Genomic DNA, 25575 nt, shown 5'->3' on the forward strand with positions numbered 1-25575 from the left:
GTTCACACCCACAGGGATGTGGATTAGATTAAAGTTAAGACCCTGTCTGTGTTGGGGTACATAATTCAACCTACCACAGTCACCACTCACAGATGCCAGTGGAAACATTCCACTATCAAACTTGGGGTAACACTGCTAGTCTCCTTCTAGAAGTCAACCACTGAAGTTCCAGAAGGCTGAATGGAAGAAATCTAACTCTGGTCAAAAAGAGGCCTCCTGAGTTTACAAAGGATGGTGTTGGACCCCTCATTTCCGTGGCCCTATGCATGAAGCTGTACTGTGGACCCGTCATGCTGACCCATGGTTGGTAGAGGGTAGATGCAGATCTGCATGGGTCCTTGTAGCTCAGGTGCCAGCTCAGACTCACAGGGGATGGTTTCTGGATCATAGATGAATTGGCTCACTTATTCCTGGGCCAGAGGCACACCAGGTGGCTGGATTGAAGGGAAGCTCATGTGTGGGTTGGGGGGTGGTGTTTGGTGAGCTGGGAGGGGAGAATGATGTGACAGGTTAGGAGGCCCAACCAGGCATGGCCTTTGGGTTCTGATGCTCAGAATGGGTCTGAGCTTTTGATGGATTCTGCAGATTCTTTGGGACTGATGGGCAGGGGTATCTGCTAGTCTGGGATGGGGTGGCAAGGTCTGCCATTTGTAGTGTCATGAAGGAAGTTGGTGGTTTTGGGGTCCCTAGGAATGAAGGGTGGGCAAGACGCAGGGAAAACTGGGTGCCCCAGTGGGGGCAGGCATAGGATATAGGATGGGGGCGTCCACATCTGGCATCATACCCACTACTTTTGGTTCTGGGGACACAGAATGCTGTAGGCCTTGCTATTTGAAACTGCTTAAATAGCATTCCATTATAAAGCAAAGTGTCTTCATTTACTTCACTTTCTAACCCATCATCTATCCTAAATTTGAGACAGGAATTCCCTTGCATCAAATTTGAGACTCATTCTTGCCACAGATGCCCTGGATGGTTTCTATGGTGGGCTTTTCTTTTTAGCAGGGGGAGGTGGGGGTGTGGGAGGGGGTTGCATATTCATAAGGCATTTAAGAGCTTTAACAACCAGCCCCTTCCCAAGGAAAGAATGTACAACTTTGGAGGAGTTGCATATTTTTAATGGGCTTAAGCATAAGAATAACTGAGTATTTGTTGACTTTTCCTCAGTTGTCTGTTTTGTTAAGAGGTTTGTGAATTTACTTTTGTGCTTTGGACAAGGCCTTTTCCATTTTATTTGGTTTTCTATTTCGAGATATGAACATACTTAGGCCTTAAATAGATTAAATGTACCAACCGACATCCTCTCTGAAAATTCTAAAGAATTTGAGGGGGGAGCAGATCTGGAAAGGGAGGGTAGTAAGGATAGTTGGTGGTGAGAGGTGGTGCTTCTGGGGAAGCAGTGTCACAAATTGCAGTGAAATTCCCTTTTGCTGGAGCCCAGGGCCAAGCAGGCACCCCAACACATCCACCTTCTAGGAACAGGACACTAGGAAATTGGCTTCTGGAACTTTTTCTTAGTGGCAGTTGCGATTGCATTCTGATGGCGCTATGGGGCAATTCTGATGGAGCCACAGGACAATTTTGTTTATTCCTCTAAGATGCAGTTTCGATCTTTTTCTTCTGAGTTTAAAAAAAGACCTACTGGTATTTTTATGCCTCCTGAAATACTATTAGTATATCAAAATCAGTTGCAATGGACAAGCCACTCTGCTCTATTCCTGATTCCTTCCACCTACCTGCAGGGTAATAGGAGTATTATTTAAAGTGGATATACTCATTATTGTTCTCTACAGCTTCCCTGCAGCAAGGCATATTCCTTCTCTGAGAGAAATGTGGAAATGGGTGATGGATATTTTTAAATGTCATTTGTGCCAGAATGAATCTCTGTAAGGAGATCTGCAGAGAGAAGAGGAAACCTGGGTTTATTTGTTTTTCTACTGCAAACGGAATCATTTTATATCTTGAGAACACGGATACTGGTAACAGCCTCGATGTCTTTTTGTAGAACTTTGTGAATATGCTTCCACTTATAGTAAAAATTTGGGGTTAAGTGTTTTCTGTTTTTTTTTTTTCTTGGCAGGGGTGCGGGTAGAATTCAATTCTAGGCCTCACTCTCCTGCAATATCCATCCTACAGGACCTTGATCTGTAAAATGTGTGAATAGTAATTATATCAACCCAGTGATTATCCTGAAGGAATCCTGGAAATATTAAGATGCTGTATTTAAATAATTGGCAGGTCTCAGAAAATATATTGTGAGAAGATGTTGCAATTGTGCAAATAGAACATCAGCAGGTTCTTGCCTCAGTACAAACTCATATAAATGCTGTGTAAAGCTTGGCCAAAGATATTTTTAAAATAATATATAAGATTCAAAGAAATACCAACAAATTGACAGCTACGAAACATGAAGAATTAACACAAATAAAGGCATTAAGGGGAAGTCATCGCAGGAGCAGAGGAATCAGGTTTCTGATGGAGAGCTGTAACAGTGATGACTGTGTGATATATGTGTAGGGACAAACAGACGGATGGTACACTGTAGTTGGCTTGGTAACAAACTCTCACAGATACCCTCACATATACGGGAGCTTAGAAGTTGGCAAGGCATATATTTGACCAGGTGCAAATGATGCCAGATAATTTTGTTGTCCACATAGGAAAAGATGGAATGAGATCTCTACCTCACAGCATATACACAGATAAATTCCACTAGCATTAAAGACCTAAAGGTGAAGAGTAAAACATTGAAACTTCTAGAAGAAAAAAAATGCATAATGAGATTTTCTATATGCCCCCAAGTAGGAGAAGGTATGACCCACCCTCCTCCAAAATAGACAAATTATAAAGGAAAAGACTGATTAATTAAATGCCAGTATTAGCAACTTCTTTAAATAACGTTTAAAGCAAACTATGCACTGGTAGAAAATATCAGTGATGTATTTGCTGTAAGAGATTAGTGTTCTGTCTATATGAAGAGCTCTTTCAAATCAACAAGCAGAATTGAAAAAATGGGCAAATAATGTGAAGAAGGAACCCAAATGGCTAATAGGCAAGTGAACTCTGCCTCATTCTTAATCAAGAAACTGCCATTTAGAACGATGACATACCATTTCACATCCATACACTGGCAAATTTGAAAGTCCGATAAAATGTGAAGTGGCGCTAACTTTCATGTCCTACTTATCAAGGGCAAACTGGTAAAACTTCTTTATAGAACAATTAGATAGTTTCTAGTAAGGCTAATATGCGGATCCCCATTGCTCAAGGATTCCACATGAAATGAATTCAGTGGTTCATACCAGCATTTTTAAAAAGAGGTGAAAAGGATTAGAGTAGAATAAAAAACATCAGGATACTTTCTGCTTAGTAAGGGTACGGGCTGGCTTTGTGAAGTGCCCCTATGGGTCTTGGGTGAGGTGGGGATGATAACAGTTGTGAAGCCTGGTTTATGAATTTATATTTGTTACCTTGTTCTCTATAATTTTTCCTGTGTGTTTGATAAAGTTCATAAAAGAAGATTTTCTATTAAACGCCTCAACGTGTACAACACACAAAACTCACTGTCCTTGTGTGTCCCCCTGCTGCTGCTCTCTTGCTCCTGTTTACTAGTTAACCCTCACTTTGCTGTAATGCTGACTTCTGGCCTCCCACTTTTAAGATGGCTCTGCATTTGTCTTCCTTTGGGATTTCTGAATAGGGGTTTCTTAGCAAATGGATTTGGCTCTGCTCTTTCAAACATGCTCACCTTGGGTGTTCTTTGTGGCTTTGTGGGACTGACTCCACTTCCCACGTGCCATTTCCCTACCTTCTCAGACAAGGCTCAAGGGACACCCTTTCTGGGAAGGCTTCTTGGACAGTGAAGCCCACGGTCCTCCTGCCAGTTCCACCCTTTCCTGCCTTATCTCTTTGTGACCTTGCCCGCTTGCTTGTTCTGCATCTATCACAATGTCCAGTCCAGAGCTTCAAGTACTGTAGAGGCTCAGATAGCATCTGATCATTCCTTTAGCTCTAGTTTCTTAAACATTCATATACATATTTTCCTCCTCTGCAAAGTGGGGCTCATGTGTTGGTTGTAGAGGTCCTGAGAATGAACCCACATAATGAATGGGGAGTTCTTTGCACATAATAGTTACTCCATATTGTCAGTTTCTTCCCTGGGGAGGAAAACAGAGAACATTGAGGTAGGTGTTTGGTGTGTGCTTTCAAAGACCCAGGAACTCCTACTGTAGCATGCAACTTCCTCTACTACTTCTTCTCCAACTCCAACAGCAACTCCTCCTCCTTCTCCTCCTTCTCCTCCTTCATTCTTAATTTAAGTGGTACAGGAGGAGAGAAAAATTCATCAACACCTTTTTTAAAAGATGAGAAAGTTGTTAAGAAAATAGCACTATGAGCTGCCTACTGTTGCCCCAACATAATTAGTGTGATTAAATTAAAGTTAGCCATTTCTGTATGTAATTTTTTAATAATGATATTCAGACCTAATTAATTATATCCTAATTAATTATATCCCCAGACTGTGTTCAGGGAGTCCCCAAAGATGTTCCTGAAAATAGTAGCCTTTGTTTGAATAAAGACTTGGGAGCCACTTGTCTGGATGGCCTCTTCTTGGAATGTTTCAGTACAATACTGGAGGCCTTCAGAAGTCCTACAGTAAAGAAATGTTTCTAATTCTGTTTAACCTAGAATTTTCCAAACTTATTTTTATCACATTCACTGCCAGACCCACGTGGAAATGCTAATTTAAGTCAGAACCAATTCTTAGACTACAGCTTGTACTTGGGTTGGCTGATAAACAGCATGTATCTAAGTCTCCCCGGGCAGCACTGCCAAGGTCTCTTCATTTGTGACAGAGTGTACTGCAAAGGATTTTGTTTTCCTATAGTCCAGGGCTGCTGGCATTCACTTCCTCTCTCAGGGGAAATTACCTTGTCTCCTTTGGTCAGTTTTCACATCTGCAGGGGAAAACAGTGAAGGCCTGCATTAGTCGAGATGGAAGTTAGTACTTGGAAGTGCCCCCCCACCCCCACACTGTTCATGGTCTATGAGAGGGCCCAGAGAAGCTGTGGTTGTTATCAGCTGTGGCAAGGAGACTCGCATTTACAAGAAAGGCTGTTCTCTGTGTCCTGGTCTCAAAGAGCTGAGACTTCCTATGGCGGGTGCCTGAGAGCAAGGGTGTACTCTATATTATCCCTTATTTTATTTTTATTCTCTGTCCAGTTTTAAAAGATCCTACTGAAAAGTAAAATGGTGGCCTCCAGTCAGTCTTGGCATGGGGTAGTGGGAAGTGTTTATAGGAGGTTTGAAAGGAAACATCAGAATTTAACTGAGTATCAACCACTGCAGGGAAGTGCTGAGTATTTTGGTGGCATCTCACCCTGGTAGTATCCCGGAGCAAGTGATATTTGATCTTTCACCTCGAATGACAGAAAGAGGGAGGCTCCCAGGGCATTCCAGGAAAGCAGAAGTACATACTGACTGAAGTGTGGAGATGGGAAGTAGTGTAGCAGATCCTGGGGAGTATGTGGTTGATTTGATCTGGCTCGAAGGAGTAGCCAGGGGATCAGGTTGAAGAGGTAGCAGAGGCCATGTGGTGTGCGCGCGAGAGCTCCCTTTCTCTCTCTCTCTCTCTCTCTCTAATGCAATTTTTTGAGATATATTCTCATGCCATATAATCCATCCAAAGTATACAATCAGTGGCTTACAGCACCATCATATAGTTGTGCATTCATTGCTATATTCAATTTTAGAACATTTTAATTACTCCAAAATGAAGAAAAAATAAAAATAAAAAAGAACCGAAATATTCCATATCCCTTATCCTCCCCTATTATTTATATATTTTTGTCTTTGTTTTGTTACTCATCTGCCCATAAATTGGATAAAGGGAGTGTCAGTCACAAGGTTTTCACAGTTACATGGTCACACAATAAAGCTATATAGTTATACAGTCATCATCAATAATCAAGTCTAGTGAATTACAGTTCAAAAGATTCAGGTCTTTCCTTCTAGCTCTTCTAATACACAAGAAACTAAAAAGGAATATACAGATAATTCATAAGAATTACCTCCAGAATGACCTCTTGACTCTATTTGAAATCTCTTAGCTGGCTCTCTTTTGAAGGCCACTCAAAGGTCTTCCATAAAGGCTGGTATGGTGGGGCGTGTGCTTCAGTTTGGTCTCCGTGTGGGGGCAGGTTGGAGGGGGCCAAGGCCAGTATGCCGGGAAGACCCTTCTTTGGGAGAAATGATGAAGGACTGACTACAGGCAGAGTAGGGAGGATAGGGTCAAGGGGAGCGGGTCTGAGGAGGAAGAGTTGACAAGATAGTGTGGAGTGTCCACAGAGGAAGTGGTCAGTGGAAACCTGCGAAGTTCTCCCTTAGGTTGCCAGGTGGTTAGCAGAGTCATTTCCTGATATGGGGAACTTGTTGCGAGGAGAATATCATAGGTGAGGTGGGAAACACATTGTGGAATTCTGTATTTTGTGAGGGGCCAAAGGACTTTTGAGGGAGTGGGTGTAGAGCTTGGGAGTCCATCTGTGGAGGAGCTCTTTGGAGAGCAGTGGAATGATGGGGTCACTGGTAGTGACCCTGGGCACAACTGGGAACATTGTGTCTCTGGAGGAGGCTGACGGGGAGCGGCCAGAAGGGTGAGAAGAAAGCTGGAGAGGAGGGGGCTCGGGATTTTCACCCCAAGACTGGGTAGGATTTTAAAAGGCAGAGAAATGGAATGTAGGCAATTGTTTTCAGGGAAAATGGTCAAAAAGGGTGGAAAAGGAAGGGTAGAAACAGAAGGGAACAAGATATTTTTCTGTAAAGACGGAAAATTGCTCAGTGTTCTTCAGGGATGGGGAGAGAAGCAGGCCATACATCTGATGCAGGGAGGAGGGATGATGGAGGTGAGATGGAGATGAAGAGAGCTTTTATTTTCTGGAGGTGGTGATGGGAAGAAGAATTTTGAAGGCATTTCTAGCAGTGACCTGTCTCCTCTCTAGAAGGTAGGAGTCAACTTTGTGGCAAGCAGAAAGAAATTACCGCAGAGGAAATATGTTCAGAAGCTGCATTCATCTTTTGAATAAACATCTCCAGTAGTGGCAGATATGCTTTGGAGAGTGGAAGATTCTGAAAGTAGATGGCAAAGAGAACCTCCAATGTTATCTTGAGCTATAGAAACACTGAAATGTCTGGGTGGCCTTCCAAGGTAATGACTGCAGAAAACAACATTCAGTGGGATGTATGTTTGTTTTTTTCTTTGATGCTCAGTGTGCCAATTTGAAACTTATGGACCCCAGAAGATCCATGATCATTTAATCCAATCTTGTTGAGTGGAACCTGTTGATTGAATGTTTCCATGGAGATGTGACTCACCCAACTGTGGGTGAGACTTTTTGATTAGATTTCCATGGAGGTGTCACCCTGCCCATTCAGGGTGGGTCTTGATTAGGTCACTGGAGTCCTTTAAGAGACACTAAGGTATGTAATCCACAGTTTGCCCCTGAGAGAAGCTAAGAGCCGACACAGACCCAGATGCTTGGAGATGCTGGGAGATGCAGACAGAAGGATGTTTATAGATGCAAGCAAGCTAAGAGATGAAGCCCAGAGTTGGCCCCAGAGAAACTAAGAGAGGACTTCCAGATGCTTAGAGAGGAATGCCCTGCGAGCACAAGCAAGGTTGCACAGAGGCTAAGAGAGAGAAGCTAACAGAGACAGAAGCCCAGAGACATTTTGGATGAAGCTGTTTTGAAACCAGAACCCAGGAACAGAGGACCAGCAGATGCCAGCTACATGCCTTCCTAGCTGACAGAGGTGTTCCTGACACCATTAGCCTTTCTTCAGTGAAGGTATCCTGTCATTGATGCCTTAGTTTGGACACATGTATAGCCTTAGAACTGTAAATTTGTAACCTAATAAATCCCCTTTATAAAAGCAAATCCATTTCTGCGTATTTTGCATAATGGCAGCTTTAGAAAATCAGAACACTCGATCTTGACTGTCTCACCTTTGGTCTTGTAGCAAAGTAAAGGTGTCATCATGTGGTAGGAGAGCTAAGAAGATGTTACTGGTGGGAGTCCCATCAGTTGCCAGAGCAAATTAGCTCCTGTCTGTGGCAGTTTGTTAGTTCATGTCAGAAAAGCGATCAAGTCTGGGTATCAGTTAGCCAAGAGAGAATCTCAGGAGGGTCGGGGCAGGTAGTTCAAGCTGGGATGGAGTGCACGGTGTCCCAGCTGTGCCCAGGTTCCTTTTTCTGTGTGTGACTTAATGAAACCAAGTCTTTCTTCCTTTTAGACCCTGATGAACTTGCCTTTGTTTTTCTGAGACGATCTCTGTTTACACAGGATAGCTTCCTGTGAGCCAGGCACCTTACATGAGATTTCACTTCTTGTAGCTCATTCCTTCACCACTGCACCTTGGCTAATTCAGTGGCAACAATAGCATTCCTTTATTGAGCACACATATGTGCCCAACATACTTAGAATTAGGCTTAATCAATAATTTTTAGGCTCCAAGGCTGATGCTGTGATTTCTGTTTTACAGCTGAGAAAACAGCCTCATAGATATGACAGACCTGACTGCAGCTGAGCTGGGTCTGCTGGTGCTTCCCTTAGCAAGAGGGTCTTGCAATTATTATCTCCCTACTATTTCCCCTGCAGACTTGGAGGCACCCACATACTCCTGCAGCTGTTATTACCATTGGTCAAAGCCAGTGAGTGCTGCAACTGGGAAGCTGCTTCATGACTTGATGCCTCTTTGTTTTCTCATCCAATAAAAGGCTTGGGATCCCAAGGCTGAAAGGGGCCTTGCAGTTCAGTCATTGAGTCCAGGTTCTCACTTTTTGAGGACTCAGAGTGATTAAGTCTGACTTAGCTGTAATCTATTTTTGTATTTTGTTTTCTATTTTTTTATTGTGAACTTTAACATATATACTTAAGAGTGATAACTTTCAAAGTACGATTCCACAAGTTGTTAGCAGATTTCAAAGAATGTCAACTTCAACCTTTCCATTATTGTAAAATATAACATACACACACCAAAAGGTGTCAACTGTTGATGTACAGCTCAACAAGCAGTCATATAGGTAATTTCAAAAACTGTTACGGGTTACAGTTCCACAGTCTCATCCCTTCCCTATTATGCAATACAAGGTATATACAGAAAGGTGAAGACCTTCAAGGCACAATTCAATGAGCAGTTATAGAGCAAATCCCAAAGGATGTTATAGGCTACGGTTCCATGTCATTTACCTCCTTCCAGCCATTCCAACACCCCAGCATCAAAAAAAAATATATATGGTTATAAAAAGTTTCAGTATTCATAGACCTTTGTTAAGTCTTATCTTGTTTGTTGCTACCCCCTCCTCCTCCTTAATTTCTTTCTCCATCTTCAGGGGTATCTAGGCAGTGAGCACCCTAACTTGTTCATGTTAAAGGGGGTGTCAAATAGTATGGGGAAGGGGGCTGCATCTGATTATTGTTCTTAAAGTGGCTGTTGCCTCTGGGTTTTAGGACTTGTCTGGCATAGGAACAGTGGTGGATTTTAGTTTCTGAAAGATAAAACCTAGTGAATGAATATTTTATAGAATCTTAGGTAGGGACCTAGGTATTTGGGAACTATTTTTGGTAAGGGCGTGGCATACTGTGGCCATTTGGGATGTCTAGCTGGAGCTTGCATAAGAGAAACCACCAGGATAGCCTCTCAACTCTATTTGGGATCTCTCAGCCACTGTGACTTCAGCTTGTTACTTTTCTTTTTTCCACCTTTTGGTCAAGTAGGCATTGTCAGTCCCTTGCTGCCAGGGCCAGGCTCACTCCTTGGAGTCCCACGTCGCCAGGGAGAATCATTTGCCTGGGAGTCATGTCCCTCGTGGCGGGGGAGGTTAATGAATTTATTTGCTGAGTTGGGCTTTGATTTTTGATATATTTTATTTTTGTTATGAATTCAGTTCAAAGTTACTTTTACATTTTTCCAATTATTTTCTCCTTTGATCTGTGGGTTGCTTTGAAATGGTTAGTTTCCAAATGTCTGCATCTTTTCTACTTAGCTTTTTGTTATTTGTTTCTAGCTTTATTATACTATAGTCAGAAATATATCCTTTAGGATTTCTTTTTCATTATTAGAGAAGTTGTGGGTTTACAGAACAATCATGCATGAAATATAGGATTCTCATATACCACCCCACAACAACTTGCGTATGTTATAATTGATAATAGCACGTTTTTATCATTGTACTAATAATTAAAGTCTATGGTTTAACTTAGGTTCACTGTGTAGTATAGTTCTATGGATTTTTTTAAAATTTTTATTCTGTTAAAATATATACAATCCAACATTTCCTCTTTTAATCATATTCAGATATATATTCCAGCACTGTTAATTGTGTTCAAAAGGTGCTACCGTCACCACCATCCATTACCAAAACATTCCCATCATTCCAAATAAGATCCCTGTACATTTTAAGCCTTAACTTCCCATTTTTTATCCCCACCCTGTCCCCTGGTAACCTAGATTCTAGATTCTGACTCTGAGTTTGCTTATTCAAATTGTTTCAAGTCAGTGAGACCATACAGTATTTGTCCTTTTGTGTCTGGCTTATTTCACTCAACATGATATTTTTAAGGTTCTGCCATGTTGTCACATGAATCAGGACTTCAAATTTTACAGTTGAATACTATTTCATTGTATATATATATACCACATTTTATTTATCCATTCATTGGTTGTTGGGCACTTAGGTTGCTTCCATTTTTTTGACAAATGTGAATAATGCTGCTGTGAATTTTGGTGTGCAAATATCTGTTCGAACACCTGCTTTCAGTTCTTGAGGGTATGTACCTAGTAGTGGGATTGCCAGGTCATATGGTAGTTCTATACTTAACTTCCTGAGAAACTGCCCAACTGTCTTTCATGGTGGCTGCACCATTTTACATTGCGAATGAATGAGTGTTCCTATTTCTCTGCATCCTCTCCAGCACTTGTTATTATTATTTTTTTTAATACCAGCCATTCTAATGGGTATGAAATGGTGTCTCATTGTGGTTTGAATTTGCATTTCCCTGAAGGAAAATGATGTTGAACATCCTTTCATGTGCTTTCTGGCCATTTGTATAACTTCTTTGGAGAGGTGTCTATTCAAATCTTTTGCCCATTTTTTCACTGAGTTGTTTGTCTTTTTGTTGTTACATTGAAAGGTTTCTTTATTCTGGAGAGCAATCCTTTTTTGGATATGTGGTTTCCAAATATTTTCTTACAGTGTATAGTATGTCATTTTACTTTCATGATAAAGTCCTTTGAGGAACAAAAGTTTTAAATTTTGATGAGGTCCCAATTATCTGTTTTTTCTTTTGTTGCTTGTGCTTTGGGTGTGAAGTCTAAGAAACCAATGCCTAACACAAGGCCCGGAAGCTGCTTCCCTACATTTTCTTCTAGGAGTCTGACAGTTCTAGCTCTTATATTAATGTCTTTGATCCATTTTGAGTTGATTTTTGTATATGGTGTGAGGTAGGATTTCTCTTTTTTTGCAAATGGATATCAAGTTTTCCCAGCATCATTTGTTGAAGAGACTATTCTTTCTTAATAGAATGATCTTTGCCCCCTTGAAAAAAAATCAGTTGGCCATAAGGATGAGGGTTGATTTCTGACCTCTCAGTTCTTTTCCATTGGTCTACATATCTGTCCTTGTGCCAGTACAATGTTGTTTTGATTAATGTGGCTTTGTAGTAAGTTTTTAAGATTGGAAGGTGTGAGTCCTCCAACTTCTTTCTTCTTTTTCCACATGGCTTTAGCTATTCAGGACCCCTTACCCTTTCATATAAAATTGATGATTGGCTTTTCCATTTCTGCAAAATACGCTGTTGGAATCTTGATTGGGATTGCACTGGATCTGTAAATTGCTTTGTGTAGTATTACCATCTCAATGATATTTAGTCTTCCGATCCATGAACATGGGATATTCTTCCATTTATTTAGGTCTTCTTTAATTTCTTTTAACAATATTTTGTAGTTTTCCGTGTACAAGTCCTTTACAGCCTTGGTTAGATTTATTCATAGATAGTTGATGTTTTTAGTTGCTATGGTGAATGGAATGTTTTTCTTAATTTCTTCTTCCAATTGTTCATTACTTGTGTGTTAAACACTGCTGACTTTTGGCTGTTACTCTTGTACCCTGCTACTTTGCTGACCTCATTTTAGCTCTAGGAAATTTGTTGTGGATTTTCCAGTATTCTCTGTATATAGGATCACATGATCTGCAAATAGGGAAAGCTTTACTTTTTCCTTTCTGGTTTGGATGTCCTTTATTTCTTTTCCTTACTTAATTGCTCTGGCAAGAACTTCCATACAATGTTTTTTTTTTTAACTTTATTTATCAAAAAATTGAGAAGTAAACAACAAAAAACATTTCAAACAAAACAAAACAAAGGAATAAGAAAAAGAATTAACCTAAAATAATTACATTGCTTCCAATGTGTTCCTACCATACCACAAGAAAATTAACATAACCAAAGGAATAAGAAAAGCAAATAACCCAAAATAACTACATTGCTTCCAATATATTCCTACCATACCCCCACCCAAAATTAACAAACCATAATCATTCCTGAGCATTCCCATAATGTTAAGATTACCCTCTATAACTTATCTGTTCTTATTAAATTATTATTCTCTCTTTACTAGTTGCTGTCTATCACTAGGCCCCCTACATTCTACAATATAAAACATTTATTTTACATTTTTCACAGAGTTCACAATGTTGAATAACTGTGGTGAAATTGGACATTCTTGTCTTGTTCCTGATCTTAGCAGGAAAGTTTCCAGTCTTTTACCATTAAGTAGGGTGTTAGCTATGAATTTTTCATATATGCCCATTATCATTTTGAGGAAGTTTCCTTCTATTCCTATGTTCTAATCATTTTTATTAAGAAAGAATGCTGTATTTTGTCAAATGCCTTTTCTACATCAAGATGATCATGTGTTTTTTGCCTTCATTCTTTTAATGTGTTCAACCAACCTTGCCTATTAGGGATAAATCCCCTTGATCATGGTGCATGACTCTTTTAATATGCTGTTAGATTTGGTTTGCTAGTATTTTGTTGAGGTAAATTTCATCTATATTCATAAGAGAAATTGGTCTGTAGTTTTCTTTCTTTGTGATATCTTTATCTGACTTTGGCATGAGGATGTGATGGTTGGGGTTCATGTGTCAACTTGGCCAGCTGATGGTGCCCAGTTGTCTGGTCAAGCAAGCACTAGCCTAATTGTTACTGCAAGGATATTTTTTGGCTGGTTAATAAACTAAAAGGTTGGTTTATTAAATCATCAGTTAATTGATTCCATCTGTGGCTGATTACATTTGCGATAAACTAAAGAAGTATCTTCCTCAATGAAAGAATCCAGTCACTTGGATTTAATCCAATCACATGAATGCTTTTAAGGGATATGAGAGAACTCTCATTCTTCTCTTCAGCCAGCTACCCTCTCCTGGGGAGTTCATCAAAGACCTTTGTCTGAGTTCCTAGCTTGCGGCCTGCCATACGGAATTTGGGCTCGTACATCCCCACAGTTGTGTGAGACACTTTTATAAAATCTCATATTTACCCATATCTCCCATTGGTTGTTTCCCTAGAGAACCCTGACTAATAGAGCTTGGTACCTGGAATGGTACTTGAGAAACAGAATCTTAAAATGGGCTTTTATAATTGGTTTTCTACTCTGATTAGATTCAGAGGCACATAATCAAGTTGGCACTGACAGTCCATGGCGTGAGTTGGCAGTGGAGATATGCAAAATATCACCATTTGATTCTCCTAATCATACTCTTATATGAGGCAAGGCTCTAGGTTGTGGTGTTTTTGACACCTTATCAGAGTTTTGTGCAGTTAAGAGGTATAGTGATGAGAGATGGTTGTTCTTAGATGGAGGTTATACATGGGCTCAGCAACATGGACCTCCACTCACCAAGACTCCAGGCTATGGCCAGTGCTGATTGCCCAACCTGCCAGCTGCAGAGACCAACATTCATCCCCTAATATAGCACCATTCCCGAGATGATCAGCCTGCTACCTGTTAGCAGGTTGATTACATTGGACCACTTCCATCATGGAAGAGGTAGCGATTTGTTCTAACAGGAATAGACACATATTCTGGATAGGGGTTTGCCTTCCCTGCCCACAGTGCTTCCACCAAAACTACCATCTGTGGACTTACAGGATGCCTGTCCACTGTCGTGGTATTCCATACAGCATTGCTTCTGATCAAGTAACCCACTTCACAGCAAATGAAGTGCAGGAATGGTAACATGCTCATGGAATTCTCTGGTCTTACCATGTTCTCCATGATCCAGAGGCAGCTGGGTTGTTAGAAAAGTGTAATGGCCTGCTGAAGACTCCATTACAGTACCAACAAGGCAATACCAACTAGGTGGCAATACCTGCAGTGTTCTCCAGGAGGCTGTATATGCTCGAATCAGCGTCCACTGTATGGTGCTGTTTTTCCCATAGCCGGGATTCATAGGTTATGAACTCCTTGTTAACCATCAGAAAAATTTTTGCTTCCGCCCCTGCAGCCTTACCTCTGCTGGTATGTAAGTCTTAGTTCCAACAGGAGGAGTGCCCCACCAGGAGACAACAATAATTACATTGAATTGGAAGTTAAGACTGCCACCTGGCCACTTTGGGTTTCTCATACCTCTGAATCAACAAGCAAGGAAGGGGCTTACTGTACTGACAGGGGTGACTGATCCTGACTATCAAGGGGAAATAGCACTCCAACTACACAAAGGAGGTAAAATAAGTGTTTTTTTGGAATACAGGAGATCCCCTAGGGTGTCTCTTAGTCAACCATGCCCTGTGATTAAAGTCAATGGACAACTGCAACAACCCAATCCAGGAAGGACTACCAATGGCTGAGAAACTTCAGGAATGAAGGTTTGGGTCACCACACCAGGCAAAGAACCATGGCCAACTGAGTTGCTTGTTGAGGGTAAAGGGGACATGGAATGGGTAGTGAAAGAAGGTGGTAATAAATATGAACTATGACTATGTGACCAGTTTACAAAACAAGGACTGTAATGGTATGAATATCTCCTCCTTGTTTTGTTATGAGTATGTTTGTATTTGTACATAAAGCAAATATCTTTGTTTTCTTCTCTATCTTATCACCTTATCTGGCATAAGTTGTGTTGTTCATTTTCATTGTATTTAAGTTAGAGGATATCAAGTTTAAGAGTGAATGTTAACCAAGGACTTACACCCTATTGTGGAGAGATTTAGTATGCTTCTGGTTGTACACAGGACAGCTGAGTATTGTTAGATGAAATAGATATCTGTTATTGTGTTCTATTTAGAGATGAAGTATGGTTTAAGGTGATGTGTATAGCTGCTAATTTGACAATAGGTGGACTGAGATGATCAGGCTTATGTGTAAGCTTAGCCAGGTGATAGTGCCCAGTTGTCTGGTCAAGTAAGCACTGGCCTAACTGCTACTGCAAGGATATTTCATGGGTGGTTTATCAAATCATCAGTCAATTGATTCCATCTCTGGCTGCTTACATCAATGGAGGAAATGTCTTCTGCAGTGAAAGAATTCAATCAGATGGATTTAACCCAATCAGTTGAAGACTTTTAAGGGAGAAGAGAGAAACTTTCACTTCTTCAGCTAGCTAGCCTCTCCTGGGGAGTTCATGGAAGACCTTCATAGGAATTGCCAGCTCGCTGCCTGCCCTACAGAATTTGGACCTACAGAATTTGGGCATCCCCACTGTTGCATGAGACAGTTTTATAAAATCTCATATTTGCAGATTTCTCCTGTTGATTCTGTTTCCCTAGAGGAACCTGAATAATACAAAGGGTTATTTTAGCCTTGTAGAATGTGTTAGAAAGGGTTCCTTCCTCTTCAGTTTTTTGGATGAGTTAGAGCAGAATTGGAGGTAAATCTTCTTGGAATGTTTGGTAAAATTCCCTGTGACGCCATCTGACCCTGGGCTTTTATTTGTAGGTAGATTTTTGATGACTGCTTGGATCTCTTTGCATTTTTTGTTGGGAGGTGTTTGATGACTGATTCTACCTCTTTACTGCTAACTGGTTTGTTGAGATCCTCTGTTTCTTTTTGGGTTAATGTAAGTCATTTGTGCATTTCTAAGAATTGGTCCATTTCATCTAGGTTATCTAATTTATTGGCGTACAGTTGTTCACAGTATACTCTTATAGTCACTTTTCTTTCAGTGAGGTCAGTAGTAATATCCCCCTTTTTATTTCTGATTGTTGTTATTTATATCCTTTCTCCTTTTCTTTTTCATTCTACCTAAAGGTTTGTCAAATTTGTTAAACCACCTTTTCGTTGAGTCTCTTGTTTGTTTGTTTGTTTTCTATTTCATTTATCCCCACTGTAATATTTATTTCCTTTCTTCTTTGTCCTCTGGGTTTAGTTGCTCTTCTTTTTCTTGTTCTTCCAGTTTTGGGGTTAGGTCTCTGATTTGAAGTGTTGTTTCTTAATGTAAGCATTTAGAGCTGGAAATGTCCCTCTCAGCCCTGCCTTTTTTATCTGTTCTGCCAGTCTCTTCCCCTTGATTGGAAAGTTTAATCCATTTATGTTTAATGTCACTGCTGATAATACAGGACTTTCTTCTGCCATTTTGCCATTTAGGCTCTTTAAGTCTTAAACCCCTTTTTATCCCTCAATTGTTCTGTTAATGCCTACTTTCATATTTATTTTTCTTTTTTTGTGTGTGTTGTACCATAGTGAGTCCCTTCCCATTTCTATCTGGATATATTTTTCATCTCCTTTCCTTATGGATACAATGGGGTTTAAATTTAATGTCCTAAATATGTAACAATCATATTGGTTTGATACCAAGTTAGCTTCAATAGCATGCACATATACTTTTCCTATACTCCTCCCCCCCACCATTTCTTGGTACTTGTTACCACTTGTATTTTTGTACTTTTTAGGTGCACAAATACAGATTTATCATTACTTTTAATGCATTTGCATTTTAGCACCTGTAGGAAGTAAGAAGTGGGGTTACATATCAAGAAATATGCTGCAATAATCCTGACATTTATAATTATAAAAATTGTTGCCTTTACTGCAGATCCTTATTTCTTTATGCTGCTTAGAAACACTATCCGATGTCCTTTCCTTTCTGTCCAAAAAACTCCGTTTAGCATTGCTTGTAGGGCAGGTCTAGTGGTGATGAATGCCCTCAGCTTTTATTTATCTGAGAATGTCTTAATCTCTCCCTCATTTGTGACAGAGAGTCTCGCTGAATATAAAATTATTGGATGGCAGATTTTTTTCTTTCAGCACTTTAAATATTTCAACCTACTGCCTTCTTGCCTCCATGGTTTCTGATAAGAAATACGCACTCAATCTAATTGAGACTCCCTTGTACATAACACGTTGCTTTTCTCTTGCAGCTTTCAGAGCTCTCTTTTTGTCCTTTGCATTCTATATTGTAATTGATATGAGTGGCTGTAGTTTTCTTCATGTTTATCCTGTTTGGTGTTCTCTGAATTTCTTGGATGTACATATTCATGTTTTTGCTAAGTATGAAAAGTTCTCTGTCATTGTTTCTTTGATAATTCTTTCTGTCACATTCTTTCTTTCTTCTCCTTCTGGGACTCCCATAATGCAAATATTGGTGCATTTCATGGTGTCCCATAGCTGTCTTAGGCCATTTTTGCTCTTAATGTTTCTTTTTTTTCTTTCTGCTTCTAAGCCTGTCCTATTTCAAGGGTCTTGTCTTCAAGTCACGGATTCTTTCTTCTGCCTGCTCCAATATGCTTGTGAAACACTCCTGGGCATTTTTCATTTCAGTTATTGTGGTCTTCAACTCTAGAAGTTCTGTTTGGTTCCTTTTAAAAACTTCTATCTCTTTATTTTGTGTCTAATATTGCTCATTCATTGTTTTCCTGATATCCTTCAGTCCTTTTTCTATACTTTCCTTCATCTCCTTGAGCATTTTCCTCTTTTTTTAACCCATTTTTATTGTGAAATATAACATATGTACAGAAAAGTGAAAACTTTCAAAGTACAATTTATCAAGGAGTTATAAAGCAAATTTCAAAGAATGTTATGGGTTACAGTTCCACAATTTCAGTTATTTCTTTAGAGTGAAATATAGCATATATACAGAAAGGTGATAAGTTTCAAAGTATAATTTAACAAGTAGCTGTAGAGCAAATTTCAAAGAATGTTATGGGTTACAGTTCCACCCTGTTAGTTATTTCCTTCTATTCTTGTACCCTAGAAACTGAAGAATATATATAAAGATTCAGGACTCATAATCCTTTATTAAATCCTGTCTTGTCTGTTGCTGCCCCTCTATCTTGTTTGATCACTTTCTCAATCTTCAGGGTTATCTGGACAGCGAGCAACCTAACTTGTTCATATTGAAAAGGGATGTCAACATTGTGGGGAAAGGGATGCATCTGGTTGATGTTCTTGAAGAGGCTTTTGCCTCTGGGTTTTGGGACTTATCTGACATAGGAACACGTTGGAGGATTTAAGTTACTGAAGAATAAATTTAGTGATTCAAACTTTCATAGATAGGGACCAAGGTATTCTTTGGTATTTTCAGGACTACTGTTGATTAGGGCTTGACATACTGTGGCCATTTGGAATATCTAGTTTAAGCTTGCTTAAGAGTAACTGCCAGGATACCCTCTCAACTCTATTTGAAATCTCTTAGCCTCAGAAACCTTATTTTGTTACCTTTCTTTTCCTCTTTTTAGTCTAGAAAGCATTCACAATCCCTTGATGTCACAGGCAGGCTCATTCCTGAAAGTCATGTCCCAGGTCACCAGGGAGACTCACTCCCCAGGAAGTCATGTCCCTCGTAGGGGGGAAAGGAATTATTTGCAGAGTTGGGATTAGAGCGAGAACAGCCACATCTGAGCAACAAAGAGGTTCTCTGGAGGTGACACCTGGGCATAATTATAGGTAGGCTTTGCCTCCCTTTATGGCCATAAGTTTCACATGAGCAAGCCTCAAGACTTAGGGTTTGACTTATTAAATAGTGGGCTCCTAATTTCACATAAAATATATTCTGTTCAAGATAAACAATCAGCGTCTCACATTATCTTCACTTAGTTATACAAACATCATCACTTTCAATTTTAAACAATTATCATAACCCAAAACACCCCAAAGATTTTATCAGCCCCTAATTATTTATTCCTATTGTTAGTGTGGCATTGTTAAGGTATTTCTATTAAACATAGTCCATAATATGTAATAGGTAGTTTTCCCCATATACCACTCTGTTGTTAACTCTTTGTACCAGTGTCATACCATAGAAGTTGATCATGCAAGAACTTATTTAAATTTGTAGTGACATTCTGTGGGATACATGCCTTTAAACAACCCCTTTCAATTATGTTCGCCTTCAATGCAGCACTGATACTTGTAATCCCATTAGCTAACCATCATCACCCAGTCCAATCCCACAAGTTTAGGTTCAACCTCATTATCATATCATTATGTATTAAGTTATCATTCCCCCTTCACTAGATTCTCTATCTCTAGATCCCCTGTATTTTACATTATAAGACATTGGTTTTATATTGTTCAGAGAGTTCATAAAAGTGGTAACATAAATATCTCTCCGTTTGTATCTGACTTATTTCACCCAGCATTATGTCTTCAAGGTTTATGCATGCTGTCATATGTTTCAGGAGCTCGTTCCTTCCTACTGATGCATAGTGTTCCATTGTATGTATTTACCACATTTTGTTTATCCACTAGACTGTTGAAGGGCACTTGGACTGTTTCCTTCTCTTGGCAATTGTGAACAATGTTGCTATGAACATAGGTATGCAAATATCTGTTGGTGTCACTGTGTGCCAGTTTGGATGTATTATGTCCGTCCAAATGCCATATTCATTGTTGCAATCTTGTGGGGGCAAATGTATTAGTGTTAATTAGTTTGGAATCCTTTGAGGGTTTCCATGGAGATGTGGCTTAGTCAACTGTGAGTATGAAACATTTGATTGGATAAGTTCCATGGAGATACAGACCCTGCCCATTCAGGGTGGGTCTTGATTTAATCATTGGAGTCCTTTAAAAGAGCTCGCAAACAGAAGGACCTCAAAGCAGCTGAGAAGGACATTTTGGAGAGAATTTTGGAGATGGCTACTGAAAGCAGATTTTTGCTGACACTTTGGAGATGCTAGCCCAGTCTTTGCTCCAGAGAAGCTAAGAGAGGACAAAGCACCCCAAGAGCAACATTTTGAAGAATGCACAGGAGCTGAGAGAGGAGATGGAACACAACTTGGGATCAGCAGATGAAAGCTACATGCCTCCCCAGCTAACAGGTTTTCTGGATGCCATTGGCCTTCCTTTGGTGAAGGTATACTCATGTTGATGCCTGAATTTGGACATTTTCATGTCATTCAGACTATAAATTTGTAACCAAATAAACCCCCTTTATAAAAGCCAATCCATTTCTGGTATTTTGCATAATGGCAGCATTAGCAAACCGAACACACTGCTTTCAGATGTTTTGTGTATATACTGAGAAGTGGAATTGCCATATTGTAGGTTAAGTTGATATCTAGTTCTCTGAGGAACCGCCAAACTGTCTTCCACAGTGATTATATCATTATACTGTCCCACCAGCAATGAATAAAAATTCTAATTTCTCCACATCCTTTCCAGCATCTGTGGTTTCCTGTTTGTTTAATGGCAGCTACTCTTATGGGTGTGAGATGATATCTCATTGTGGTTTTGGTTTGCATTTCCCTAATAGCTAGTGAAGATGAACATTTCTTCATGTGTTTTTTAGCCATTTGCATTTCCTCTTTGAAAAATGTCTTTTTATATTTTTTGTCCATTTTATAATTGGGCTGTTTTTACTATTGTTGTTGAGTTGTAGGATTTATTTATATATGCAGGATATCAGTGTCTTATCAGATATATGGTTTCCAAATATTTTCTCCCGTTGCATTAGCTGCCGCTTCACATTTTTGACAAAGTCCTTTGAGGCACAGAAGCTTTTGATTTTATGGAGTTCCCATTTATCTATCTCTTCTTTCATTGCTTGTGCTTTGGGTGTAAGGTCTGAGAAGCTACCTCCTAATACTAGGTCTTGAAGATGTTTCCCTACATTATCTTCTAGGAGTTTTATGGTACTTCTCTTATATTGAGGTCTTGGTTCCACTTTGAGTTAAATTTTTGGATAGGGTGTGAGATAGGGGTTTCTTTCATTCCTTTGGTTATGGATATCCAGTATTCATAGCCCTATTTGTTGAAGAGACCATTCTGTTTCAGTTCAGTGGATTTGGGGGTCTTATTATCAAAAATCAATTGACTATAGACCTGGGGGTCTATTTCTGAACTCTTGATTCAATTCCATTGCTCAGTATGTCTCTCACTGTGCCAGTACAATACTATTTTGACAACTGTGGCTTTACAGTAGGCTTTAAAGTCAGGAAGTATAAGTCCTCCCACCCGTTCTTCTTTTTGGAATGTTTATGGCAATTTGTCACCCCTTTGCCTTCCAAATAAATTTGATAACTAGCCTTCCCAAGTCTGCAAAGTAGGTTGATGGAGTTTTGATTGGAATTGCGTTGTATCTGTGGATCAGTTTGGGTAGAATTGGTATCTTAACAATGTTTAGCCTTCCTATCCATGAACTTGGAATATCTTTTCACTTGTTTAGATCCTCTTTGATTTCTTTTAGTAAAGTTTGTAATTTTCTGGATAGAGGTCTTTTACATCCTTGGGTAAGTTCATTCCTTGGTACTTGATTTTTTTAGTTCCTATTCTGAATGGAAATTTTTTTTTTCTTGAGTGCCTCTTCAGTTAGGTCATTACTAGTGTATAGGAACATTACTGACTTTTGCATGTTAATCTTGTATCCCTCTACTTGGTTGAATTTGTTTATTAGCTCAAGTAGCTTTGCCATTGATTTCTCAGGCTTTTCCAGATATAAAACATATCATCTGCAAATAATGAGATTTACTTCTTCCTTTCTAATTTGGGTGCCTTTTCTTTCTTTGTCTCACTGTATTGCTCTGGCTGGAACTTCTAGCACAAATGTTGAGTAATGGAGGGTAACAGTGGGCATCCTTGTCTCATTCCTGATCTTTGCAGAAGGGTTTTCAGTGTCTCACCATTGAGTACTACACTGGCTGTGGGCTTTTCATATATGTCCTTTGTCATATCAAGAAAGTTTCCTTCAATTCCTACCATTTGAACTGTTTTTTATCAAAATATCATTTGACATTTTCTTGAATGCTTTTTCTGCATCTATCAAGATGAGCATTAGATTTTCCCCTTTAGATTGTTTAATGTGTTATATGACAGTTTCTTCTGTTTAACCCCCCTTGCATGCCTGGAATGAACCCCACTTGGTTGTGGTGTATGATTCTTTTAATATGCCTTTGGATTTGATTTGCAAGTATTTTTTTGAGATTTTTTTTCATCTATATTCATTAGGGAGGTTGGCCTTTCTTGTACCTTTAGCTAGTTGTTGTATTAGAGTGATGTTGGCTTCATAAAATGAGGTAGTAATTGTTCCTTTTTCTTCAGTTTTTTTTTAAAGAATTTGGGCAGGAATAGTGTCAGTTCTTCTTGGAAAGCTTGGGAAAATGCCCCTGTGAAGCCCTCTGGCCCTGGGCTTTTATTTGTCAGAGGATTTTTTGGTGATTGATTGGATCACTTTACTTGTGATTGATTTGTTGAGGTCTTCTGTTTCTTCTCAGGTCAGTCTAGGTTGTTCATGTGTTTCAGGAAATTATCCATTTCCTCTAAATTGTCTAGTTTGTTGGTGTATAGTTTTTCACAATATCTTCTTCTGATTTTTAAAATTTCTTTGGGATCTACAGTAATGTTCCCCCTCTCATTTCTGGTTTGTTTATTTGGGTCTTCTTTCTTTTTAACTTTGTCACTCTAGCTAAGTGTTTGTCAATCTTGTTGATCTTCTCAAAGAATCAACTTTTTTTATTTATTCTGTTTTTTTTTTTTCTTCCAGATCATTTATTTCTGCTTTAGTCTTTGTAGTTTCTTTTCTCTTACTTCCTTTAGGCTTAGTTTACTGATCGTTCTCTAGCTTCTTCAGTTGTTCAGTTAGGTCTTTGGTTTTACCTCTTTCTTCCTTTTTAATATATGCATTTACAGCTCTCAATTTCCCTCTCAGCACTGCTTTTACTGCAACCCTTGGTTTTGATATGTTGTGTTCTCATTTTCATTCATCTCTAGATATTTACTGATTTCTCTTGCAATTTCTTCTTTGACCCATTGATTGTTTAGGAGTGTGTTGTTTAACCAATGCATATTTATGAATGTTTTGGTTCTTAGGTGGTCATTGATTTCTAGTTGCATTTTATTGTTATCAGAGAATGCGCTTTGAATAATTTCAGTCTTTTTTAATTTATTGAGACTTATTTTTCTGTCCCAGCATGTGATCTATCCTGGGGAACATTCCAGGAGCATTAGAGAAGAATGTATATCCTGGTAATTTTGGAGGTAGCAATCTGTAATTGTCTGTTAAGACTAATTCATTTATCACATTGTTTATGTTCTCAATTTCCTTATTGGCCCTCTATCTGATTGTTTTATCTATAGAAGAGAGTGGTGTATTGAAGATTCCCACTATTATTGTAGAGATGTGTATTGCTTTCTTCAGTTTTGCAAATGTTTGTCTTATGTACTTTGGAGCCCCTTGACTGAATGCATAAACATTTATGATTTTTATTTTTTCTTGGTGTATTGTCCCTTTTATTAATATTTAGTGTCCTTTGTCTCTTATGACATCTTTGCATTTAAAGTCTGTTTTGTCTGATATTAGTATAGCTACTCCCTGCTTTCTTTTGGCTGCAGCTTGCAGGGAATATTTTTTTCCATCCTTTCACTTTCAGTCTCTTTGTGTTGCTCATTCTAAGATGAGTCTCTTGTAAACGGCATATCGATGGACATACTTTTCAGTCAATTCTGCCAATCTGTATCTTTTAATTGGGTAGTTTAATCCCTTCACATTCAATGTTGTTACTGTGAAGGCAGTTCTTGAACCAATCATCTTATCCTTTGGTTTTTATCTGTCAGATCTATTTTTTACCTCCACTCTCTTTTTTTCCTTTTATGTTACCCTTACTAATATTCTTCAGTTCTGTGCTCTTCTCTAGACGTCTCTCTCCATTTTTTTTGTCAGCTGATGGAGGTCCCTTTAGTATTTTTTGCAGGGCGAGTCTCTTGTTAACAAACTCTCTCAGCATTTGTTTGTCTGTGAAAATTTTAACCTGTTCTGCAGTTTTGAAGGAGAGCTTTGCTAGTTAATGAATTTTGGGCTGGCATTTTTTCTCTTTCAGAATCTTAAATATGTCATACCACTGCCTTCTTACCCCTATGTTGCCTGCTGAGTAGACAGTACTTAAGTCTTATGTGGTTTCCCTTGTATGTGGTGAATCACTTCATTCTTGCTGCTTCTGGGACTTTTCCTCTTCAGCATTTGACAATGTGATTATTCTATGTCTCGCAGTGGATCTATCTGGATTTATTCCATTTGGAGTTCAGTGGGCTTCTTTGATTTGCATATATATGTCATTTAGAAGGTTTGGGAAGTTTTCCCCAATTATGTCATCAAATGCTCTTCCTAGCCCTTTATTTTTCTCTTCTGGGACACAAGTGATTCTTATATCTGTGCACTTCATGTTGTCCATCATTTCTCTGAGATCCATTTCAGTTTTTTTTTCAGCATTTGTTCTTTGTGCGTTTGCCTTCAAGTGCTTTGTTCTCTAGTTCACTTATTCTTTCTTCTGCCTCTTCATATCTACTGTTATGGGTCTATAGATTTTTAATTTGATCTATAGTATCTGTTTTTTCTGTATGATCTATTTTTTATTTACTCTTTCAAATTCTTCTTTAGGCTGTTGTAGTCTTCTTGATATCCTTTATGTATTTAGCCAACCCATTGAAGTTACTTTGGAGATTTGTCTGTACTTCTGTGATTAATTGTTCCAAATTTTGTGTCTTCTCCAGATTTTAAATTTGGTCATTTGGCTTGTCCATATCTTCTTGAGCTTCATGTGCTTTTTGATTTTCTGTTGACTGCTGGGCATTTGCTTATTTCATAAAGTTATTTTGGAAAATGGAGGGTTATTTTAAGATTTATAGAGAATTTGGCAAAGCCATAGCTTGTTGGAGTGCACTTTCCCTGTCTTCTCAGTAGATGGCACTCTTGAGCCACTTCTTTCCCTCAAGTCAGCTCTCTCCCATCTTCACCTGCATGCTGGTCAGGGTCCAAACCAGGTGGAAATTCAATCAGTGCACCAGTTCTCCGTGTGCACTGGGGACTGACCTCCCTGGGGATGGGGAGTGGGCCCTGTTCAGCTTGGCAGGGAGTCTGCTTAAAGGCACAGTAGGTCTGGTGATTCCCAGGCCTCCAAGTGGATCAGTCTTGGGCTGTGGGGCTGCATAGCTCACCCTCCAGCTCTATCCTGCCCCGCACCCTGCCCACCAGGTCCCTGCGAGCCTGTGGGTGGGGAGGTGCTCCTAGTACTTCCGTGTGTTGCCCTCACTATCCGCATCTCTCACCCATGCTCTTCACAGGCTTCTTTGGAGGGAAAGTAAATGCGGTCAGCA

The 25575-nt window shown here is 39.4% G+C and overlaps 1 protein-coding gene across 4 annotated transcripts in view; it reads left to right on the forward strand.

Moving 5' to 3' along the window:
* The window catches only part of APBA2 (amyloid beta precursor protein binding family A member 2), a 309258-nt gene that overhangs the window by 115489 nt on the left and 168194 nt on the right, over window positions 1-25575 (forward strand). The gene's annotated exons all lie outside the window — the stretch shown is intronic.

Source organism: Choloepus didactylus, chromosome 4, assembly GCF_015220235.1.
Source record: "Choloepus didactylus isolate mChoDid1 chromosome 4, mChoDid1.pri, whole genome shotgun sequence".
Taxonomy (NCBI): domain Eukaryota; kingdom Metazoa; phylum Chordata; class Mammalia; order Pilosa; family Megalonychidae; genus Choloepus; species Choloepus didactylus.